The sequence below is a fragment of the Festucalex cinctus genome, chromosome 2, assembly GCF_051991245.1.
Source record: "Festucalex cinctus isolate MCC-2025b chromosome 2, RoL_Fcin_1.0, whole genome shotgun sequence".
Taxonomy (NCBI): Eukaryota; Metazoa; Chordata; class Actinopteri; order Syngnathiformes; family Syngnathidae; genus Festucalex; species Festucalex cinctus.
In genome coordinates, this window is record NC_135412.1 from 43,429,629 (window position 1) to 43,439,090 (window position 9,462).

The 9,462-nt window shown below is 39.4% G+C and overlaps 1 protein-coding gene across 1 annotated transcript in view; it reads right to left on the reverse strand.

The window, feature by feature from the left end:
• The window catches only part of sema3b (sema domain, immunoglobulin domain (Ig), short basic domain, secreted, (semaphorin) 3B), a 365,064-nt gene extending 357,687 nt beyond the window's left edge, over positions 1-7,377 (reverse strand). The window contains exon 1 of the mRNA XM_077515174.1: positions 7,108-7,377. The gene's annotated coding sequence lies outside the window, so the exon portion shown is untranslated. The remainder of the gene's footprint in view (positions 1-7,107) is intronic.
• Between the last annotated feature and the right edge of the window lie 2,085 nt (positions 7,378-9,462).

The window sequence follows — 9,462 nt, forward strand, 5'->3', positions numbered from 1 at the left end:
ATACACTGTAGCCTCATGTTATACGCCCCTCTTAATCATTACTGGCATCATCTTAGTCTTTGTACTGGGGATATTGTACACTCAGCAGAGTCTGCGAGAGTCGGCGGGGGGATGCCATGCTTCCAAAAAGATGGCAGGTGACTTGAGTGACAGGCTAGTTGGGGGTGAGGAGGATATGGAGGCAGAGGCGCGTCCCACCTTATCTGACAGGCACACTGCAGAACAGCAAAATCCCTTGAATAAGCCTCTAGAGCTCCCCTATGGGACATCGTGGGGGTGTGTGTGCGTGTGTGTGCTTGTGATGGAACAGACAGTGACTGAAACTATGCGGGTGCTTGCTTATGTGTAACATTAAGTGCATGTGTGCATGTGTGTGCACGCTTTTGTGACAGGGAGAGTGAGAATCTCGTTACTTTCCCATCTCTGTGTAGAGCTTCCTAATTCCTCCTCACCTTCAACAGTACATCACTGCTCAAGGTGATACGACAGCACCCTCCCCCTTCTCGATTACACACACACCAACAACACACATGGAAATACCTCAACATTTCTAAGATGAAAATTGAACAGAGTTTTGTGTAATATGAATTCTGAACATGTTGTAAGCAGATAAGTGTTTTTTTTTTGGGGGGGGGGGGGGGGGGGTTCCGATTGATGCATGAATTATGCCTAAACATTTCAAAACACGTCTACGTACAACAGCCATCATGTCACAATTATAAAATCCATCAATACTCAACGGAAATGCTCGATAGTGTAACAGCAAGAAAATGTGCCACATATTTAGCTACTAATGTCGCCAAAATATTCAGAAAAGGAAATCATATATTGGACATCGTCCTCACCAGGGAGGCGGTCTGATAAATGTATTCATGTGCAGATTACTGCAGATGTGTCTCATTTGTTGAACTTGGTTTACTTGGACCAACGAATTAGAGGACGGAAAAACATCAACATCATGTGAACATATTTGAAGTCTGACTAGTTGAAGAAACAGCCCCATTGCTAATACAGTTTTTTTTTTTTTTTTGGCCAGCACTACTGATTCTGAAGACCCTCTGCAGATTAGATTGATTTGGCAACACATAAAGGGTGAAATCTGATTGGACATCCGTACTGGAAGCAGTGCAGCCAAGAGATATGCTACGAAATGACAAGAATAAACTGTTAGGGATAAATTCATACGACTTCATGGGACAAATATAGGTGGGTTTCATGTGACGTTTTATGTGACATCACGACGAGCGGCCCAACCCCAGATGTGGGGCACGAAGTAATTTCCCAATAGGAAAAAGCTGAGAAAATGCCAAAGTTTTGTGCTGTTTATGGCTGTACCAACCGGTCTAATCGAGAAAAATAATAAAAGCTACTTTCGCGGCCCGAAAATTCAAAAACAAAATTACCGAAAGGAGACGGCAGACCTGGATTAAAAAACCTTCTTCTGAAATCCAGAGGAGCGGAGTCGGACAATGCTCAATTTAGTTAAGTTTCGTTTTCAGGGTGGTTCTGTTAGTTTTTATTAGTTTTAGTTATATAATAAATGCTTAGTTTTAGTTCATTTTTAGTTATTTTCAGTATTAATTTTAGTTTTTAAAAGAAATGTGTATTACTTGTGCGCAATATTTAAAAAAAAAAAAAACACCATAGGAGCGATGTCATCTGAAGGTGTTTTTCTATTGGCTGCTGCTAGATGACATCATTTCTGTTAATCAAAATAAATCTACCTAAAATCATCCCCAAAGGCTCATGCATTAAATTAATCACCAAAAGACTAAAACGAAGGACATTTTCCCTATAATTATAGTTAGTTTTAGTTAGTTTTGTAAACATAAAATGTAGTTTCATTTAGTTTTCATTTTTTAGAAAGCATTTTCATTCATTTCGTTAACGAAATTGTTTTTTTAATTTTAGTTTTATTTTTTGGTTAGTTTTAGTTAAACTAAAATAACCTTGTTAGCAACACGTAGAAAATAGCAGGTAAAGTAACAGTTAGCAAGCTAGCTTGTAGCCTGACGCCAGTGGTACGTTTGTGTATATTTGAGTTAAAAAGAGAATGATTCTGAATCACATTTACTCACCCGAGCAAAAACAAGACGCCAATCATTTACTGCTTCTTTTGATCCGAGTTCACTGACCCAACAACACACGAAATGGTTGTAAGCCTCAAGGCTTTTATATGCCTTCATTTGGCTAGCGGTGTAGTTCGATGTCTGGAGGACGAGATAGTTCGTGATGTCAAGTGCCTCCACACCAAGCAAATCTGACACGAGTTCGGAACAATCACATTTCCACGTGGAGTGTAAGGATCATATCCGACACATTTTACTAATTTTAGAGCTGATACGTTCAGGCTCACCCAACACTTTTGCATCATTTTCAATGGGTGTTCCCTCCTTTCTGACCCCCAGTTGAATTTCGTGCGGCGCCGGAATCACGTGACCGAAGCCTCCTATTGGATATTAGACAAGTGCTTCTGGGCACAAACAAGCATGGAAGGCCTTGCTGACCCAGACCATCCACCACTGACTTGGTGATGACTGTGGGATGAAAACGATATATTTCTCATTTCCAGCACTAGAAACCAATGTTTCACTGTTATACCCTTTGTTGCCTTGAACGTTTGTGTGAGGTTTCACAAGAATATAATCCCCTGTAGCTCGCCTTCAAGTAACACATCCATCTCTGTGAACACTGCTGATGGTGAAGAAAGATTGGCCAGCATGTCCTCAGCCCAACCTAAACCTCAGGCCAATCGTCAAGTTTAAATAATTTCCCTATCTGTTGACAAGAGCACTGTTATTAACTAGGCTGACCCTTCACCAAATCTGTGAAGACACACCTAAATACATTTCCCCTGGTACTACTATTCGGGGGGAAAAAAGAAAAGAAAAAAACCTATTAACATAATATGAGCTGGATTTGGGATATTGAGGTACTTAAGGCAGTTAATTTGTTTTGATGTCTGTAGATACTCTAATGGGATGGGAGGCTTTCATGACGTTCTTTTATGGATTTCTGATCAAGCTCAATATGTTTATCAAACTCAAATCTTTTCACATCTTTACACATAATGCAGTTTTCCCTTCAAGCTATTAATTAGAGCGTTATCTTCACCATCACCAAAATATGCTTCCTCTGTGTCCCTTTCTTTGACCTCAGCTTCAACTCATTTGTTATCATAATATCCCAGGTGTGTATCTTATTTACACATATTATATGACACCGGTAAAATATGACACGCATTATCTCGCGCTCGAGCTTTAACCTACTCGACACTCTTGCATACTTCATGTGCAGGCTGGAACTTATCCAAGATTAAAAGCGGATGAATTTTCACCTTATTATACAGTAGGTGCGTTATATATATATATATATATATATATATATATATATATATATATATATATATATATATATATATATATACATACACAGGGTGACCAAAAAAAAACAACCACTTTTTAACAATCCAATAAAACCAACAGGATATTTTATTCATTGTAATTGAAACCTTAAAACATGCCATTTAAGAAACAATGTTGGAATTTTCTCTTTCTTTCTTTCTTTTTTTTTTTTTCCTCCTGTACGAATCCCTGGAAATCTGCTGTTGAGATTCTTCATTGACCTCTGCAACATCTCAGCTGGGATTCCATCATTGTTTGATTGTAAATGGCATGTTTTAAGGTTCAATTACTTTAAATAAAATGTTTTTCTTCCATTACTCTTAGTTTTACTGGACTTTTAAAAAGTTCTCCTTTTTGGTGTGTGAGTCACCCTGTATAATGCCATTTTTTAAAGCACTTTATGAATAAAGTTGAGTTAAGTTGACTTGAATTGAGTATTTCACAGCAGCCGTTTATGCTCGGCAAAGTAAATTCACACATGAATATAACATTAATGTTCACAAAAATCTGCCTGGAGTTCATCCGGATTATTAACTGTAACTGGCAAACCTTCACAATAATAATGGCACCTCTAAGCTCTGTTACTCCATCCTCCATGACCCAGGAAATACCCTGCTAACTTAAAAAAAAAGACAAGCTAACAAGTACAAAGCTAGTTCATTTGCTCAGGTGTGAGTATGAGGGCAACCAAATCAATCAAACAGTCTGTGCAGTCCCAAACCCATTCAGGCATGGCACAGTTGTGATGAGAAAGCAACTGGACATCAGGCCAAATTCAACCGATTAATGTAGGAAACTAAGAACAGTTAATCCAGTGTTTGATGAACAAGGTAAGACTTAATAAAAATAATGACACATTTGCCATGTTTTTTTTAAATCAACGATACAATCTGCTTGGTGCATATAATTAAGCAGATACATAGATGGGAGAATAAATAAAGAAGCCCAATGAAAGTTTGATGCACGAACAGCCTTTTGCTTTTTGTTTAACTGAGAGAACAACCTCGACTCTCATCTGTCCCCTCTGGCTGCACAGAAAAAAAAAGTCAATATTTCAAGACGGCGGACACGCTTATTAAATATTTCAAACAAAGGGAACTTGGATTGCATTGGTTCTCTCTCTCTCTCTCTCTCTCTCTCTCTCTCTCTCTCTCTCTCTCTCTATATATATATATATATATATATATATATATATATATATATATATATATATATATACATATATACAGTGATACCTCGGCTGACGAACGCTTTAGCTCACGAACTTTTCGCCTCACGAACATTAAATTCTCGAGAATTTAGTCTCTGCTGACGAACTACTTTTCGGCGGACGAACCAAACCACGCGGTCGAACAGCACCACGGTGGCGGCCACGAGAAGCTGACGCACGCTCACGGCGTCCCAGTTCGTCACCCCCTTTCTTTTAGTGCGGACGCGGTTTGTGTTTGATAGACATTTTGAGTGTACTTTTGCTATTATGGGACTGAAAAAGACCCCACCACAGGCTAGTGTTAAGCCTAATGCTTACCAGCGAGGGATGGCGATTCGGCGGCGCGTTTGCATTGTAGTCAATGGAGTTCGCGCCACTAAAAAAAGCGAAAGTGCCATCACGTACCTCAAAAAAGGAGAAAATCGTGCCACGGCTGTTTAGTCCCAGGAAAGAGGTGAAAGTAGTTGGCGGTGCTCACTTTTTGTTGACTCGCTAAAGTGCTCCACTTCCTTGTTCACCAAGGGACACACCTCCTCCGCTCCGGTGAGCACGAAAGTGCGAATGAGCGGCAACCGTTCCATAAACACTCTACGCGGTGAAACGCTCGCGAATGAAGTAAGTCTACCATTGCTACTATCCTTAAGAACTACCATCACAAAGTAAAATAAAACGACTTTATTATACAGTACAATTTATTTCTTTAATTACAATACAATAGCACATTTATTATACATAAAATAAGGTATATTTTTGTGTAGTTTTAAGGCTTATTTAGTAGAAAATTATGTTTTATAGGGACCTGGGAACGGATTATTCTCATTTTAATGGTTTCTTATGGGAAATAAATGTTCGGAAGAAGAACTTTTCGGCTTACACACACTCTGGGAACCAATTAAGTTCGTGAGCCGAGGTATCACTGTATATATATATATATATATATATATATATATTTATTTTTTATTTTTATTTTTTTATAGCATACGTGAAAGATTTAAATCATCCAAACGTGTGTGGCCAGTTAGATGCCTGACCTGACACGGGAGAGTTAGTGAAGAAGGTTAATGGGTTTTCACAGCGAGTAAGGGGTTGAGATGGGGGTTAATGGCTTCTAGGGTGTGGTGGTGGATCACTGACAGTCATGAACTCAAACATAAAGTTACCTTGGTGATCTCGGCGAGCAATCAGCAGAGGCACCTTGAACTCAGACAGCGGGTTAAACAAATGTCTACTTTGCAGCAACAATGTGAACACTGAACACAAGGGCTAATGCATCATGTGAGCAGGTGCACAATACTGCCTGTCCTCCAAAGATTGTGTTCGTCTTTTATTTTGACCAGCAATCTCACACATTTCCGGCTCCATATAGCAATGGCAGACTGTACTTTGACCTTGTTTTTATAACATGTTTTCATGTTTCGATATTACCTTTGCCCCATTAATGCATCACTCTATGACAATATTCTCACAAAAATTCCCATATGAAAGTTAAAAAATGTGCTCACCAAGTACATTGGAACTGATCCCATCTATCACAATGTAACTATTGTAATTGAAACTTCCATTCACAATATCATCTGTGTATGAAGCAATAAAGGTCAAATAACACAAATGCAAAAAACATATTATGTTAGCAGCCAGAATCGTCGCATCATTTTGTTTGTTTACATATCTTGCAATGCTTTGAGGTCAGACCAGGTTAACTAGTGAGCTAGGTTTTTTCCTTCTGGCATTTCCCCAACAGGAAATTTCACAGTTCAGTTCTTGGAGGATGTCTGATGTCTCAATACACCGGACAAGTTACTAGACAATCTATTGAGAACACAACAAAACACAACAAAATAGTGCTTTACTTTATGCAAGTGGGTCAACCTCAATATGTACATTTGCACTGTTGCTAATGTGGACTTCTGTGGTATGATAATGGAAGGGTTACAAAACAGGTTAAAGTGTCTTTGGGTGGGGAATGTTCAAAAGACCAGCAAGACCCGGGATTACAGGGCTGAAGAGGTAAGATGACAGACAAAACACACACCTGCAAGCCCTCCCACAGGGGAAAATCATCACCTGAGAATAGAAATAGATGTTGATGCTCTGCTTCATGTAGAAAAAGAATGGAAAATCCAAATGTGAAGTTTATCAAGGCAGATGAATGGTCGTGAGAAGTCATGGAAGGGGATGGATGTCATTTTGAACTAGAGGATTTTGGAGATAACAAGCAGCAAACAATCAGGGGGAAATTAAGTCAAAGATTGGATTGGTGCTCTTCTGTTCTTAATTTAATGTGACTTGAAACTTGAAACATGTTGACCCATTCTGTTAGAGCAAAAGAATGCAGATATCGGACTCAGCTCCACACACCTTCGCTATCTCTCGGACAAACAGACACCTAACTTCCTCCATCAGTTACTCATTACAGACAAACCTCTGCATGGCAAGACATACAAGCCAGTTGATATAAGAGGGCAAAGGCCCAACAGTAAAGGTGTGTCTCACCTTTATCATCAGCGGCTCCTCTGGCTTGTGTCCCGCCTGTGTCGTCAGCCGTTCTGGCAGGTGCCAAATACGCCACGAGGTAAACAGGTAGCAAAGGGGAGCTGTATCTTGAATTTTGTCTTCAACTCTCTACTATACTCCAGTCTCCAGAGTCCTGGTGGGATTTTGACAGCTGTGCAGTATTTGACTTTGTGTGTATTTGTCGACAACTCCCAAGGCTCCAAGACTACCCGGAGTCCTGTGCTGGGAGAGCAAGCGTGGTTTTCCTCTTCTCTGTCCTTCCTCTTGGAGAGAGGAGGGGGTGGGACGCCACACAGGAGCGGATTGAGCTCTTTCTCTCTTACGTCCACCTTTTTTTCTTTTGCCCATCCAAAGTGCCATTCCAACTCTCCAAACTTGAATCACAATTTAGGGATTTTTTTTTTTCTTTTTTAGTCACACAACTACAACATAGCTCTAAAAAAAAAAAAGGCCAATAAATATGTTAAAACACTAATATGCATGTCTGGCTTAATTGTGAAGAAACTAAATGTTAAAAAGGAGACATATTATGCATTTTTTTCCGTATTTAAAACAGCTCCAAGGAGTTTTAATGTCTGTGAAATACTTTCATCAAAAAACACACATTATAGAACATTTTACACTCCCTATTTCTTGTCTTGTTGAATTTGCACGTGTTTAGAAAGTGTTTCCATTTTCCACAAGCAACACAGTTTCTATCAAAATGGTCTTCTGTAAAAAGCACATTAGATTAGGATCCTTTAACTGCTCAACAAGGCATGACAGCAAAGCTGTGACACGCACACAAACGCACATCTCTTCCAGCGCCACTCCACTGCTGTCACAGTCCAGAGGTGAAGTGGCTCCTTCACTGTGCTTGTGTGGCATGTACCATTTAATAAATGTGGGATGCCTATACAAACCCATTTGGATCTGCTCCACCGGTGATCCATCGTTGTCTCCTTTAAAGTTTCCCGGACTACAATAGAGCCTCGTACCTCAATGACTCGTTTGTTTTTAACTCGGATTTTCAGTTCAATTTCAAGTAATTATTGGCTTTGGAATACTGTGCATAGAAAAGCTCAAGAAAAGATAATAATTCATTTGGACTAGCAAGGGAGAGCAATAAGATGACAGCAGATTTTCCACTTTGTTTTGTCTCATCTCGTCATAATTGTTGTTGGGTTCTGGATTCTTGTTTGACTTCTGGCTCACACAGTCCTGTAAACCTGAGGTCAAACTTTGGGTTGTTTGACCTGTTTGTGTTCTGGGGTTCCAATGTACTGTCCCATATTTAAAGAACCCTCCTTGTCCCAACCCTGATATCTGATAAATGATAGCTCAAAGTATAAGGCCAAAATCAGAGCATGTTTAATTCCTGTTTTATTTATTTATTTATTTATTATTATTATTATTATTATTATTATTATTATTATTGCTGTTGTTGTTGTTGTTATTATTGTTATTACAAAATATATACAGGGGGCCTCCATTTACAACAGAGTTCCATTCCTGAGACAGCAATGTAACCCAATTTTGTACGCAAGTATCAATAACCTACGCTAATGCAGGAGCCATCATTGTGGGAATGCTTCAGCATTCCCATATATGTTATTGTGATTTTTATTCTCCACACTTTTTTGCCACGCAGTATTTACGCAATTAAATGTTTAATATCAACTTTTCCCCATTCATTTTCAATGTAAAGTATCACTTTCCACGCCCACTTCCATACATATAACTTAGTTGGCACAGTTGGTAAAGTGCATTGTCTGGTAACCAGGAGGTCATAATTTCATAATATATCTCTCAATTTACTTCATAAGCATTCCACATGCATTCAAATCTTAGCATTCAGCTATTAGCATTCAGCTTTCAGCATTCCCAAACGGTCAAAACGGTAAACGTACAGTACGTACCGCAGTACCTGAGCATGCGCTCTTGTGCACCGTGACGTGTTCTGCACAATCATTTCATGCCGCCACTATCGCAAACAGAGGAGCCCCTTTCCCATCAAAACACTTGACATACAAACGAGAATATTTTGGTGCATGGTAAAATGATCAATATGGTCGTTATTGTTGGAGGACACGTAGATACAAACACGAGGCGCTCCTCACAAGCTCATCCTTCAACCACTCTTGTATGGCGTTAGATTTGTGCCACAATTCCGTGCGTAACAAAATGTGTTTCGTACGTACAAAATGTGTTTCGTACGTACAAAATGTGTTTCGTACGTACAAAATGTGTTTCGTGCGTACAAAACAGTCCTCGCGCACGCTTGCTACGTCTCTCCTCAACACGTACGAAACTTTGATTTACGCTTGCGATGCAAGGGTCGAGGCGTAATATTTG